This window comes from Zingiber officinale, chromosome 5B (assembly GCF_018446385.1).
Source record: "Zingiber officinale cultivar Zhangliang chromosome 5B, Zo_v1.1, whole genome shotgun sequence".
Classification (NCBI taxonomy): Eukaryota; Viridiplantae; Streptophyta; class Magnoliopsida; order Zingiberales; family Zingiberaceae; genus Zingiber; species Zingiber officinale.
Window position 1 is genome coordinate 71,636,767 of NC_055995.1, and position 16,264 is coordinate 71,653,030.

Below are 16,264 nucleotides of genomic sequence, written 5' to 3' on the forward strand. Positions count from 1 at the left end.
TCATGGCGGTCATTCAAGATACATTCTCTAATGATACCCATGTGTCAACTTGATATCTCTATATCCATGACTTGTGAGATCAAGTCATCGAGGTTCCACATGTTAGTCTTATTGCATTAACATTGTCCCCGAATGTTAATACTCGACTAGGAATGATTAAAGTAGTGCTCTCTCATCATCGATTCAACCAATCGATTGATATATAGGTAAGAACCTTCTACTCAAGGACGCTATTTATTTGGCACCAATACAAGTAAGTATAATAACCAAAACCAAATGCCTTTATTTATATAAATATGATACAATAAGTCCAAAATACAATCATCAAATGATTGGCTCTAGGGCTCTAACAATCACCTCAGCACTAGTGCCCAATCAACTGCTCAATAGTGCTAGTGTGACCATCATGCTTCCTCGTGCTAAAGCCTTGGTCAAGGGATCTGCGATGTTAGCCTCTGAGGTACTGAATCTTCTTCACATCTCCTCTCGATGATCTCGAATGAGAGCGCAAGTAGGTATGGTTCTGTCCTTGGTGTGAGAGCGGGTTCCTTCACTGCTATAGCTCCATTGTTGTCAAGAGCTCAATGGGGTCAAGAATGTTAGGAACCACCCCAAGTTCGGATGAACTCATGGATCCAAGCCTCCTTTCTTGCCTCAATGTAACGAACCCGTATGTACCATATCCCGTGCAGAATCTCTGCTTCCACTTCACCACCACCATTAATGAACCCCGATGATCTATAGTCATCCCTTGGTTGTGGAGCATCATTGTAACCCTTTACAACTAGCTCATCATCGCCTCCATATATCAAGAAATATTCTTTAGTTCTTCTTAAGTACTTAAGAATATTCTGACCGCTATCGACTTTCACCGGATCCGATGGTATCTCGTCATGCTCAAAGCATACGAGACATCGTCGATAGTAAGATGGTGCATACATCGATCCTATGGTCGAGGCATAAGGGATCCGATCCATTCTCTCCTCTCTAGAAGAGGGACTTTGAGTCTTGAAAGACTCACGATGTGACATCCTGAAACCTTCTGAATTCTACAAACCAGGAGTACCTTGTCGATATACGCAAGCTAGGCACTCTAGGCGTCTAGCATCGTAGATCTCTCTAGAACGCTGGATGTCTCACTCTAAGTCCTTCATTGAGAACAACTCCTCAGCCATGTCTTGACATGGGAAGCGGGATGTCCTTCCCGAATGAGTAATATGTCATCCACATAATATGAGGAAGACAACTATATCTCCTACAACCTTCTTGTAGACACAAGGTTCATCTTCGTTCTTGATGAAACCAAACTTTTGATTGCATCATCGAATCGAAGATTCGACTCCTTGCTTTAGTCCATAAATGGACTTATGCGATGCACTCGCTGTAAGTTCGTGGATCTACAAAACCCTGTTGTGCCATGTACACATCCGAGTAGGTTTCCATTCGAAACGGTTTTGACATCCATATCTCATATCTCATGTCAAGGCAAGCATGATCCGAATGGATTTAAACATCGCCATCGGAGAAAATGTTTCATCATAGTCAATACCATGAATCTGCTTGAAACCTTTAGCTACCAAGCGACCCTTATAGATAAGTTCATCCATGTCGGTCTTTCTCTTAAAGACCCACTTACACCAATGGGTTTTACCCCTTCGTGGATCAACCAAAGTCCATACTTGGTTGGTGTACATGGATTCCATCTCGGATCTCATGACTTCTAGCCATTTCTGAATCTAGTCTCATCACACTTGATAGGTAGGCTCATCCTCTATGAGCACAATGTCATCATGGTGGACAAGAGAAATGAGTATCTCTCGGTCGACGTACCACTATCGCACCAAGGTATGTCTACTTGAACTAGTTGTTGTTCCTCAACTCCTTGTGGAACAACATCATCCACAACACTTTGTGGTTCCAGTTCAATTTCCATCGAGGCATCCGCATCTTGAACTTCTTCAAAATCGATCCTCCCACTAGTCTTTCTAGAACAAAGTCTCTTCTAGAAAGACCCGATCTTGCCACAACTACCTTAGCCGATCTTGTGTAGAAGTATATCCCTTAGTTTCTTGGGATATCCAATAAATAGCACGGTTATTCTGGGTTAACTTGTCTGCGAGACGGCACGTCGAGCGTAAGCCACAACCTCATAAAGACACACTGGCATCTCTCTCGATCCATATCCTATATGGTGTCTTTATCATGACCTTGGATGGAACGTTGAGAATGAAAGCGGCCGTGTTCAGAGCATATCCCCATAAATATGTCTAAGATGTAGGACTCATCATAGATCGTACCTATATCTAATAAGTATTCCTCCTTTCTGTACCACATTCCCGGTGTTCGGGAGGAGTGAGTTGGGATAGAATCCACTGACTAGGTTGTCACTTGAACTCATGGCTAAGGTATTCTCCACCTCGATCTGATCAAGTATCTTAATACTCTTGCCAAGCTAGTTCACATTTCATTCTTGAATTCTTTAACTTTCAAAGGATTCGACTTATGTGTCATCAAGTACACATAACCATATATCTAGTCATCATAAATGTGATGAAGTACCTATAATCGCCTCTGCAATGATATTGAAAGGGCCACATACATCACTATGTATGAGTCCTATAATCAGTAGCCTCTCGATGTGCCCACTAAAGGGAGTCTTGGTCATCTTGCCTCGTGGCATGACTCACATCTCATGATTCTAATCAAATGAGTCCAAAACCATCCTTATGGAGTGGAATAGCCTGTCATTTATATGACCTGCTAGGTAGGTTTTGTCATGTCATTTGACTTGAACCTCTTGGTATTTATGTTATAGATAGGGCTCTCAAGGTCTAGAATATAGAGTCCGTTTATCGAGGTGCACTACATTTAAAAAGACTTAACAACATTTGTTCTTTATTGTAAACAAGAAACCTTTCTTGTCCAAAAAGAAAAATAATGTTCAACACACAACAACAATCGACTAACTCTAGTACAAGCCCGGAGAGAGAGAAAGTAAGTCCCGTGTGCAGAGAACTAACGTGTGCTCCATTGCCTACTCGTAGGTCCACCTCGCCCTGTCAATGCCTCAAAGTCTCACTCACTTCTTCTTAAGATCCTCAAGTATACCTTGCGGTTTCTCTTCCAATGTTCCTTGCGGTCCGGTATCAATAGCTGTGTAGCATCCTCGCACTAGGCTCCCTTGCCTTTGCGCTTGGCTTGGGAATTTCTGCCTTGGCCTGCCCTCTATGTTACGAACCAGTTGTGCCTTCTTAAGGTTTAGCCGCATTGCAGCTTAACATTTCAATCTCGCATTGTAGTTTAATATATCAATGACCCTATCGCTATATTGCAAGATTAGGTCAATACCGCCGGCCAAGAGGGAACCCAACCTTTCATGTACCAAATCTGAGTACATATGGTACTCTTTGAGCCCCGTTCGACACTTGACACAACAAAGCTCGTCATGCCTGATATAGTCCTTCAACTATGTCGTGTGTTACATTAACTCGTGTTGCTTCAAGCTTCGGGAGTTCATGGTCGCGAGCATGATAGATTAAACGGACACATCTCATCTTGATGCTTTTGTACCTTCACGTGGGGCATGGAGGAGCCTCCCGACAACTCCAACGTAACGCTCTTGGGTGAGAACTATTCTCGGTTGTTTACTAGTCCAAGAAGTTTGTTTGCTTGTCCTTCCATCGAGATGGAGAAGGTGTTCATCGTCATGGTAATCTACAACAGAAATAAAAGTAGAAATAAATATCATATTCTTAATCATTTAATTAGGCCTTTAACTAAATGATGCTTCCACTGAATTCTATAATTCATGTGGGACAAGATCTACATCATACTAACTCTTGAGTTAGCTTTGCTACACGCCCAAGACTTAGTATGATCGGTAGGTAACGAATTACCAATTACATCTCTATGCAACTCTTGTTTATAGAATCAAAATCCGATTTATATTAAAACTCGAGTTAGCTTTGGCTACATAGCCCGAGAGTTAATATATGTGATTTTGACCTAACTTCAACCGTTGGAAGAATGCCTATAGTTATACTCAATCCAACCGAGTTAACTAGGATTACTCAATCTAATTGAGTTGTACTCACCCATGCGCTGATAGGGACCAAGATTGTCCCTCCGCCCTACCAAGATAGTATGCTGCGCTTCAGAACAATAACATGCATCGAGGTAGTGGTAGGTATATCAACGATGGTAGGCATTCTGAACGAGTGACGGATTTAGATCTAATCTAAATGATGATGCATAAATACTTTGATTTAGATCTAATCTAATCGTGGGTGCATGTGCACGATTTAGATCTTATCTAATCGCTAGGCACTAATTAACTACTAATTAATTAAACATGCATCACATACATATAAGCAATTAATTAAATTATTTTGTGATTGTGTCATGGTTCTACGATCTTCTCCAATGAGAAGATCGGGTCAAACAACAAGCTTCCTGACCACTGTGTTGCTCCCCTGTAACCTCGCCTCCTGTGGACCTTCCACCGCTTCAAATTACATTACAATTTTGAAACTCGAGTTACACTCAAATCTAATTTACAACCGAAAAGAAAGGCGCGCGGAGAGAAAATAAATAAATAAAAGTACAACACGCACACATCACATCAGTCAGTGAGCAGATATGAATTACAACAATTATCCAATCAAATTGGGTCTTGGAAATGACTATCAAAAATTAATATATAATACAAAATTATATATTTTCATTTTATGTAATTTTTTCATAATTTTACAGATTTTATGAGTAAATTTTTCGTTCGATTAGATATTAGCATCGCTGAACGAATCCTCTCATGCGGGCCGGCCTAGCGCCCCATGCCTCTATCCACTGCGAGATCTAATGGCGTTTAGTCCGCTGTCCCAAAAATATTTGGGGTGAAACCAAGCCGCTTTTGAGAAAAATCTTCGTGCGCTGCGGCGCCTACAATCACAGAAGCTTCTACGAAATTACCCATTAAAACTATAAAACATGAATTTACAGAAAGTTTACAGATCTATATTTTCATAAAATATGAATCTAAACTCGTACCGCCTCACGTGGCTCGATACCACCATCCACACTCTCGCATGCATATGGATGCAAAGAAAAGATTTCAAACAAAATTACGAGTACAAGTTTCTACTTAGATCTACTCCTAGATCTACATGAAAAGAGTTATACTGAGTTCGTAGCCTTAGCGTATCCGCTCAAAATGCTTGATCTCAAGAGTATCAGATAGATACCTCTGTAGAAGTCCTGCACATAGTGAAAACACACAAAGAGGTGTGCTAGCACCATGTGGTTTCGCCTGCTTTGAGGAGGAGGAGAGGGAGGGGAGGAAGAAGAAGGAATAATGCACTTGAATGAGGAAAATCAATTCCATTCCCACCACTTTCAAAGTGTAACTCCCAAAAAATTACATTAATGTGAAGTTATTAAAGAAAATGGCTTTGTAACTTCCATGAGGTGGCCCATGATGATGTGGAGTAACATCATTGGTCCACATCAATGCCAACTCACCAATGAGGTGAAAGTCAAGTCAAACTTGACCTTTATCTTCCTCTCAAGTCAAGTCAAACTTGATCTCTTCCATGGTTGATCTAATCTATGTTGGTTGCTACTCTAAGTTCCACTGCAAAAATTTTGTACAAAGGTCCGACCTTTCCTAGCTACCATGTGTTCTTTAAATTAAATTTGGATCGTCGAATCTTATCCAAAATCTCCAAAACTTAATCTATTTGTTCTTTAGGTTTAGACTTGGATCTCCTGCGGAACTTAACACGTTAGATCCAAATCACCTTAATTATTAATTCCATTAAATATTAATTTCCAATTGGTTCCCAGGATGGCGTGGGAGGCACATGGCCTTCTTGGATACCAGCAAACTAGACAAAACCTTTTATGGAAGCTAATTTAATTTCCAAAATAACTTTAGGTTAACCGAAGGAACAATCAAATCACAAGGAAAAGAAAAACAAAGAACACAACATCGAAAACATATTCAAATACTAGAATCGTAAGCCTCTTGTATTTGGTATTATTTCCAAAATAACTAGTATGATGCGGAAAAAATTACTAGTTATACCTTTTAGGAAGACCTCTTGATCTTCTACCGTATTCCTCTTCTAACCTGGACGCTGTGTGGGCAACGATCTTCCAAGATGAGAAACCACCAAACACCTTCTTCTCCTCCTAGCTAGGTTCGGCCAAAACAAGAAAGCTTCACCAAGGAAGAAGAAAAAACACCAACCAAGCTTCAAGACATTCTCTCCTTCTTCTTCTTCTTCTCCAAGTAGTATCCGCCACCACAAGAGCTCCAAGCCAAGAGAAAGGTTCGCAAAAGAAGAAGAAGGAGAGAGGTTCACACAAGGAAATAAGAGAGGAGAAGATGTCTAGATTAAGGCACTCAACCCCCCCTTTATATTCCTTACACTTTAGAAATTAAAATTTAATTTCCTTACATGATTTAATTGAGTAAAATAAAATAAAATTTCCCAATTAATCTTATAATGGCCGGCCACATCATAGAGAGGAAAATTAGACAAGTTTCAATCAACAAATTAAAACTTACTAATTAGTTTCGGAAATTTTAAAAATAAAATTTCTCTTCAAAAATCCTTCATGGTTTATAAAAGAAATTTCTATAATTTTAATTTTTCAACATGTGAATAATTTTCAAAGAGAAAATAAAATATCTTCTAATCTTTTTTTAATCTTTTGTAGATCCTTTTAAGATAGATATTTTTATTTTAATTCTCTTTAATAAATTATATCTTCCGTAATAAAAATTTAAATTAAAATTTTTTAATTTATTATGGCGCCTCTAGCTTGCAAGCTAGGTGCCACCCATAAACCATACCGTCCTAGCTTCCCAGCTAGCTTGAGCGACTTTGGGGTGTGGTGTGTGTGGGTAGTACTACTATAAATAAGAGCGATATGCGATAGGAAGGAGGAGGGTTTGATAAAATTAAGCATCCTGTTCGTCCCCAAACACTAATTTTATCAATAATCAATTCATTCCACTAGAGACTATTATTTGAACTACCAATCCCAAATTACATTTTGGGCTCCTTCTTATTATGAGTGTGTTAGTCTCGTGTTTAAGATGCCGAATGCCAATTAAGTGAGTTATCGACAACTCATTTAATTAATATCTTAATCAAGAATAGTACCACTCAACCTTATCGTCATATGTCCAAGTCCACCAGGGTTTAACATGACAATCTTTATGAGCTCATCTTGGGACATTATCAACCTAAATTACTAGGACACAGTTTCCTTTTATAATCAACACACATTATAAGTGATATCATTTCAACTTATCGGGCTTATTTATCGAACTAAATCTCACCCTTTGATAAATTAAAGAAATAAATATCAAATATGTTATTATATTAGGATTAAGAGCTTAACTCATATCGAGGTCTTTGTTCTTTTATAAAGTCAGTAAAAGAAAACGATGGTCCAACTCAATACACTCTAAGTGTACTAGTGTAATTATATAGTTAAGATAAACTAATACTATTACACGACCTTTGGTCGTGAGCCTTTTAATTTATAAGCTCGATAACATCATCTTCGTAGATGACACCACCATATTATCTACAATATAAATTAATTGAACAACTACAATAAATGTAGATGATTTGACCAATATGATTCTTTATTCAAAATAAATGTTTACAAAAGCTTAGGCTTTGAGTATCTTAACAATCTCATACTACTATGACTAAGCTTGCCACGCCAGTGTAGTCCCCGTCTATTTCTAAGAAAGATCTCCATGCATCCTGACAATATTATCGAAGATACATATCTATACCGCATCACCACCGAATCAATACATAAATAGTAAACAATCCACGAGCTATAATTATATCCAACATTTCTACGTATATGATTATATAAAGAAAAGATGATATCAACTAAGACATAATGACGTACACCCTACTCCACTACAACGAAGAAATGAAATCCACAGTAATGAACAGAAAACAAAGTAGTAAACCCATAACGCGCCATAATACAAACCCACACAAGGCATAATCACAAGTATCGTATAATAGCGAATACGATATCTAGGAAATCCTCGCGACAAGGCTAGATTGAATCTCCCGCTCACCAACTGAAAAATAGTATCAATCGGGTGAGTTCAAGAACTCAAGGAACCAATGGATACAAAGAATATATATCCACGGTAAACCCAAGGATCAAAGTATACAGATCTCAATCCGTAGCAACTACAAAGACTGCTTCTCAATACAACCTACCTCTGATCAGCCTCCCCTATACAGATAAGTCAGATAACGATATGAAATAACTGTAATAACCGAATAGGCATAGTGCATATCAAGAAAAATAAGAAATGCATAATCGTAAATCGACCCGCGAGGCTGCAGCATCGACTGTGAACATACACAGATAAAAATAGTCGAGCGCAAAATATATAACTGTATGCATGTCAATCATATGCAATCACCAAAATGCATCAATCATAAATAATGCAATCTGTATATGATGCAAATGACATGTCCCGTCACCCTTGCGCCATGCTCACCGCCTCCACACAATGGTGAGACCAGGAGTGAGTAGGGTTTGACAACAGACTGCACTGCCGTCACTGTTTCAACGAATGGCCGAGTGGACGGGACGTCACGGATGAGTACACCTATCCTCCTCGCCTCAAACATAGTGAGGCTCTCATCTCCCAAGACGACGGGAGGACCCCTGTACTGCTACCTCTATCACGCTACCCATGGCGCCTAGCTGCCACTAATGGGCACTACGGCAATCACCCTACACACCACGGCAGCATGCCACACCACGCTGAACACTTGTGTGCGCGTCCATGCCGGCCGCAGCTTTCAACAATAATCGCCCAAACCGCCCAAAGATGCAATCATGCAATATGGTGCATGCGGCTACAAAGATGTATATAGCCTCCATATATGTGTGTGTCAAAAGGTAAGCGCATATATATAACCATGATATAAACAACATAAATCCAAAGACATCACATATAACAATGATGTAAGTATCATGAATCCAAGAGCATGTATCACACATGTAAAGCAACTAATCCAGTAGAGTAGAGCACTATAGATATGCATCTCTATGAACATAGATACACATAGCAAGAGATAAAATATCTAATCCTAAAGTAAAGCAACTAGCAGATGAAGCATGCGATAGGTATCAACTAGCTAAGACCAGGGAAGAAATAATCTACTATCTACCACTAGTAAATATATATAAGCTACACATATCATAAGACATTATCAAAAGATAAGTCAAATAGAAGGTACAGTCAATCCAAATCCGAAGTCGAGACGCCCGTCTCGAATCAGAGTCCTGCGTCAAACAACATATATATATTTTATTTAGCTAAATCCCAAGAATAGCCAAATAAAATCCCTAAAATCAAATTAGGGCAAAACCCTAATCAACATAACCACAACCTACTTAACTAAACCTAAGGGTCGACTAGGGTTAGTTACCTAATCCCTAATCACCAATTTGATTAGAAATCCAAACTTAGATTAGATCCAATAGTTAACTAGGGTTAATTGCTTAACCCTAATTATTCCATTAGATTAAATCTACGTAAATAAATCTAATCATAATCAACAACTAGTAATCCAATTACTCCTAATTCAAATCTACACATCATGTATCAACTAACGATACACTAACCATCATACTAATCACCATCTAAATCTAATTACAACCTCCAATCAAACATACACATAAACACCTTTCATAACCGTAAATCTAAATATGATCTACCACATGGATCAATTACTCTAATTCATATCATAAACCTAAATTAACTAACCTACAGCAAGATCAAAAACCATACCTCAATTCCACAGCTACTGTGGCTATTGGGACAAGAGGATTGTTGCTGCCGAGACCAAGAAATTGCTGGAATCAAGAACTCACAGCATTCAATTTGAAATCCACAGAGCAGGTCCTCACTGGAATAAATCGGACGAAGCAATGAATTAAAGTAGATCACACCATGGAAACCATAGATCAAACAACACCCTAATCTTACCTCAACCGATTGTCTCCAGGAGGTGTCGCCCGATTCGATTCAATGTTCCCGGAATTCCTCTGCCCCTCAATCAACAAGAAGAAAGGGATCTACGACCTAACCCGAGATCGCCAACCATCAATGAGGAAGAGAGCAAGAATCGGAAAAGAAGATTCGAACTAAGGCACAAATCAGAGAGTCGAAGGATACCAAAGAATCGACTTAGCTTTAACCCCTTCAAAGCTCCAAGATCCATTCCTCGCCGGCAACACCAAGAGACGGGGAAAGAATCGCCGATCGCCAAGAACTGGTGCGTCGGTGATCTAGGGCAGAGACATGAGAGTGGGAGGGAGGGCCGGCGCTTGGCCAGGGACAGAGGAGAGAGGAAACCTCCGGCGCTTGGAGATTAGTGCACGGGTCGGTGGAGAGAGAGATCGAGAAGAAGGGTCGAGAAGGAATCGACGTTTTGGGCGGGGGAAGAAGGAAATAAAAAAAGAAAAGAATTTATATAATAAACATTTCCTCACTTAAGCGGGTATCCCAAGCAGGCTTAATCAGAACCCATAAATTCCGTGCGAGCTCCGAAAAATTCCCGAAAAATTTCTAAAAATTTGGAAAAATTTTATAAGGCTATTTCTCAAATAACCCTATTATTTAAATTTTCGAGATCTCAAAGCTGTATCTTACATAGATTCTCATTCTCATCCACATATCGATCGAAAGCTTTTCTTAGGGCCTTAGTGAAAGGATATGGCCTTCTGGCTGATGTAATCTTGGCGATGACTTCTCCTCGCTTCGATATCACGTATCGGTGGTACTTGCGCATGTTTACTTGCCTTATGGGCTTACTTCCTTAAGTTTGTTGTTACGCAGCTTGATAAATTATCACAATTGTGATGATTTTGGGCAAACCGGGAATCACCTCTAAGTCCGTTAGAAAGTCCACTGAAACCCGTTTCGCGCCCTGAGCCTCCTCCATGGCTCCATCCAAACGTAACCGCCACTTCTTTGTTGTCCCTATCGATGGAAATCTACAGAATCAGGGACAGAACGTCAACTGCAATTAAACTAGCAGTCCTTATCATGTCCTTGTCTAGGTTATGTCTAATATCACTAACCATAGGTCGAAATCATTGCAGTTATGCTGCATGCAGTTTCATGTCCTTCTCCTTTGATCACCTTTCTTGGAATCTTGCATGCTAGCAGCTTGCTATCTACATACTTTATGAAGCTCTAAACCCATCGTCGATGAAGTATTACCATTAACAAAATATCGTATAGTACAAGACACGTCTCGATTTTCTTGTATATCCAAGACTTAATTTGGATTACTTCATTAAGCCGGATGTTCCAAGAAGCTTGCTTTAGTCCATAAATGGACGATTGAGCTTGCACACTAGATGCTCTTGCCTTTTCAATAAACCCTTACGGTTCTTATGGATGTTCTCTTGAACTTCCATTAAGGAAAACTGTCTTGACATCCATTTGCAAATCTATATATGAGCGACAATGGAGAGTATCAGGGATAGACTTAAGCATGGCTACGGTGAAAAGGTTTCCTCGAGTCCTTCCTTTTACGGTGTACCTTCGCAATAAGCCTAGCTTTGAAGGTTTCTACCTGTCTCTTTTCCTTTGTAGATCCACTTGCATCCATGACTTTTACACCATGGTGATTCTACAAGCTCGGACCTTATTAGAGTACATAGACTCTATTTGAATTTTACCTTTTGTAGATCTATATCTTGGAGTGCTTCGTCATATGTTCGGGGATCAGGTTCATGTTTGCAGGGATCAAGTCGAAGATTCTCCAAAAACATGAATCTTAAAGTGCCTACTGACGAGGTACTGTATACGTGGTTGTGTGACACGTGTTGCGGGTCTCTTGTGGTACTTCATCTTGCATTGTTGATGTCCTCTCTAAGTTCTTCTAAAACAACTTTGCTACTCGGCCATGATCCAGTCTTCTTCTAAAGCGGGCATTGCAGTCTTGAGGACTATAAAATAAACCACCTTTTCCTTTGGGATGCCTGACACACATGAGAATCACTTATTAATACATCTTTTGATACGTGCGCACTTCCTAGAATATGTCTTAGGTGGATTTTAGCCCATTCCACAATTACGTAGTAGAAGAAATTGATTTAGAAGTAGTACTAAGTTTCGAATGTATTGTAACTCAATAACTCATAATAATCATCTTGATAACATCTCAGATTCCACACCATTCGCTGGTGTACCATATACGCATTTCGAGATTGTGGGGTTTGAATTTGGTAGGTATTACCACGATCGTAATTCCTAAACTCTTGATAACTTTACCATCGAGGCTAGTTTTCCTGATACCTTGTATTCTTTGAACATCAAAGCACCTGAACACGGACTGCGGTGCATTAGGTAAATGTATCCAGTATCTTGAATAATCATCTATGAAAGAGACAAAATATTCAAACCTCCTCTTGCACGGACGGACATAGATCACAAATCGGTGAACCAATTCTAACACTTCTTTGGCTCTATACCCCTTGGCCTTAAAAGGCCTCTTGGTCATTACCCTTCTAAGCAAGATTCACAAGTTGGAAAATTTTCCAACTCTAATGAAAAGTCCATCGGCTATAAGCCTCTGAATCCTACTTAAGTTAATATGACCAAGCCTTAGATGCCAAAGATATGCTGATTCATTTACGAAGGTTCTTTCTCTTATTAGAGTTAGAAGATGAGTTATAAATTTCCATGTTTTGCTTTGTGGAGAAATTGGATTTAAAGTATATCCAACTAATGCGGAAACGAGATAATCACTATTTCTCTTAAAAACTACATCGTTACTAAAGGGCGAATATCCATCTAAAAATAGTTTAGAAACTGAAATTAAATTCTTTCTAAATAAAGACAATTTCTTAAAACCAAATTTTATTTCTACTAAAAGATAAGTAGATGTCTCCACTATTTGCCTTAGTAGCATTGCCATATAGGTAGAATCTCTCCTAGGATAGTCTCGTCGTGTTTCCTGGAACCTGCAAAGGTGCGACATGATCGATGGCTCCGTATCTACACACGGTGGTAGATAACCGCTAAACATGTTTCAACTAGAGCATGAGATATACCTTTGTTGTTACGATTCCTACGATCGACAATGCCTTCCAATGCCTGGCCCTTGCGATGAAGCACTTGCCCTGACTTCTTCACTCGACTTTAGGTCTGTACTATGAGATTTATTCACTTTCACTACAACTTGTTTCTTCTTCTTTCTTTCGTTTTAGAAGTAGAACCATTTTCAACATAGTGAATATGAGAATTGTGATGAAACAAACCTTGCACTAAAGTTACATCTAGTTCCATGATATATATCCTTTTGTTCATATATGTGGAATTCAAAAATTGCTCTTAGGTAGTGTTTGGAGGATCATATCGATCACAGGTTTCCCATCATTTCTCCTCAGGATCATGTTTCGTTATATAAGCCATCATCTTTAGGATATGATCCCTACGAGTACCCTCTTGCATGGTGCATTTATTTTCTCATGGCTTCTTGCCTGCCCCGATGACGAAAGAGTTCCTTGAGATTGTTCATACATCATGTTGTTGGTAAATCTTGATCTTGATGTTGCAATACATTTGACATTGAAGCCAAAATGTAACACCGCATCTCTTGCCTATGATATTCAATCTCCTCTTGGATTCACCGATGAGTGCATCAGAGAAGGCTCAATCGATATAAACTTATAGCTTTCGTGAGAACAATGTCTAGGTTCCTTTTCCAATCTATGTAGTTAGGACGAGGGAGTCTATTCTATTGTAGTATGATGGACGATTGGGTTGAAAGTCATCCTAAGAATCACAAATAACTTTTGGTCAGACTCTAAATTTAGAATAATATTGATTCCTCAAACAATACTATTTTAAATTAACACTCAAACCAGTGAATTTTGTATGCCACGATAGTGTGGATACAAATTTAACATTTGTAAAGGAGGTTTTAACTCATTAATTTTATTATCTTGTCAACTTTTTGACAAATAAAATTAATAGTTGGTATCCTGCACCTAATAAGCGTGACTCAGGATGGGAGGATACTATTAAACGTGAGTGTATACCATTACTCTAAGTCCATTAATAAGATTGTGCCCCTTGGAGTGGGAAGATCACACTTAATTAACTTCCTATAGTCATCAAAAATGGAAGTTTGTTCTAGTGATCAACAAGCTCATCCGATAGGAAGGCACGAGCCAGCATGAGCCTTTGTTGCATCACTTACAAACCGATAATGGAGACAGTGGAATTTATTTAAATTCCTCTCCCACTTAGTTATTTATAAATGAAATTTTAACTATGCTAGCCCTCGGACATGTATACTAACATGCTGACACAATATAAAAGCAATAAATGAAAACTACTTTTCAACTATTATGACTTTTATCTATTGTTATCCTCCGTGTTGTCATCCCAAGTCTTTGCCATATTTGGCTACCGTCTAGTACGATCCATCTTGCTTCTTGTTCCGTCACGTTCAAAGGTTCCACTGCAAGATTAGATCCACGACATAAATAAATTTTACATTTTTGATCCTATATTCCTCGAAGGAATGTACATGTAAACTAGATCAAACATAAAATAAAATTTTACATCCATCGATCCTATATTCCAAAAGGAATATACATGTAACTAGATCAATAAAATCCTAATAAAAACTAAATACTGCTCCTATTTTATTTATAATCATCATGCACACAATATAAATACCCTTAACATGTCGAAGGGTCAATCACACACATAATAACTAAAAGTCATAATAGTTGGATCACTGCCAATCCACATCCTACTCATTATCCACCTAAATAATGTATTACATGTGCATGATTAAACTAATAACCAAATACGGTAAGGCAACTCTCGATACCGTGGTTTTGCTAGCTAGAGGTTCCACTATACAAAATTTTGTACAAAGGTGCGAACCTTCTAGCTACCATGTGTTCTTTTAAATTAAATTTTGGTCGTGGAACTTAACACGTTTGATCCAAAACTTAATCTATTTGTTCTTTAGGTTTAGACTTGGATCTCGCGAAACTTAACACGTTCGATCCAAATCACCTTAAGTTATTAATTCCATTAAATATTAATTTCCATAATTGGTTCCCGAGTCATGGCTTTCTTGGATATGGGAGCAACCACCACCGACTAGACAAAACCTTTGTGGAAAGCTAATATTTAATTTCCTAAAATAACTTTTGGTTAGCACCGAAGGAACAATCAAATCATAAGGAAAAGAAAAAAAAGAACAACATCGAAAAACATATTGAAATACTAGAATCAAGCCTCTTGTATTTGGTATTATTTCCAAAAATAACTAGTATGATGCGGAAAGAAAATTACTAGTTATACCTTTAGGAAGACCTCTTGATCTTCTACGTATTCCTCTTCTAACCTCGACGTTGTGTGGGCAGCGATCTTCCAAGATGTGAAACCACCAAACACCTTCTTCTCTCCTCCTAGCTTTTCGGCCAAAGCTTCACCAGGAAGAGGAAAAAACACAACCAAGCTCCAGGGATGCAAACTTTCTCCTTCTTCTTCTTCAGTATATCACAGAGCTCTAAGCCAGAAAGGTAAGCAACCACAAAGGAAGGAGAGAGGCACTAAGAATAAGGGAGGAAAAAATAGAGGTCAGGTGTCTCATTAAGGCCTCTTTTATATTCCTTAGTCTTGTAAATTAGGAAATTTAATTACAATAAAATTTTAATTTCTTGACATGATTTAATTGAGAAAAAAAATAAAATTTCCCAATTAATCTTATAATGGCCGGCCACATCATAGAGAGGAAAAAATTAGACAAGTTTCAATCAACAAAATAAAACTTACTAATTTGTTTCCAAAATTTTAAAAATAATATTTCTCTTCAAAATCCCTTCATGGTTTATAAAAGAATTTCTATAATTTTAATTTTTCAACATGTGAATAATTTTCAAAGAGAAAATAAAATATCTTTCAATCTCTGAATAAGGAAAGAGATCTAATCTCTTTCTTTAATCTTTTGTAGATCCTTTAGAGAGATATTTTATTTTAATTCTCTTTAATAAATTATATCTTCACATAATAAAAAATTAAATTAAAATTAATTTTATTATAACCCTGGCTTGGGTTCCAAGCTAGGCTTGGCCGGCCCCTACTAGGGTGGGTATAGAAGGTTGATATAGGTGGGTATAGTACTCATAAATAAGAGACTACGATAGGGACCGAGGAGGA

The 16,264-nt window shown here is 38.3% G+C and overlaps 1 long non-coding RNA gene across 1 annotated transcript; it reads right to left on the reverse strand.

The window, feature by feature from the left end:
- Positions 1-9,317: 9,317 nt before the first annotated feature.
- LOC121987477 lies at positions 9,318-10,151 on the reverse strand. The gene is made up of 3 exons (XR_006113614.1): positions 10,052-10,151; positions 9,854-9,971; positions 9,318-9,345 (listed from the first exon to the last, which is right to left on the reverse strand). It is a non-coding gene; the product is annotated as an uncharacterized LOC121987477 (long non-coding RNA).
- Positions 10,152-16,264: the final 6,113 nt, after the last annotated feature.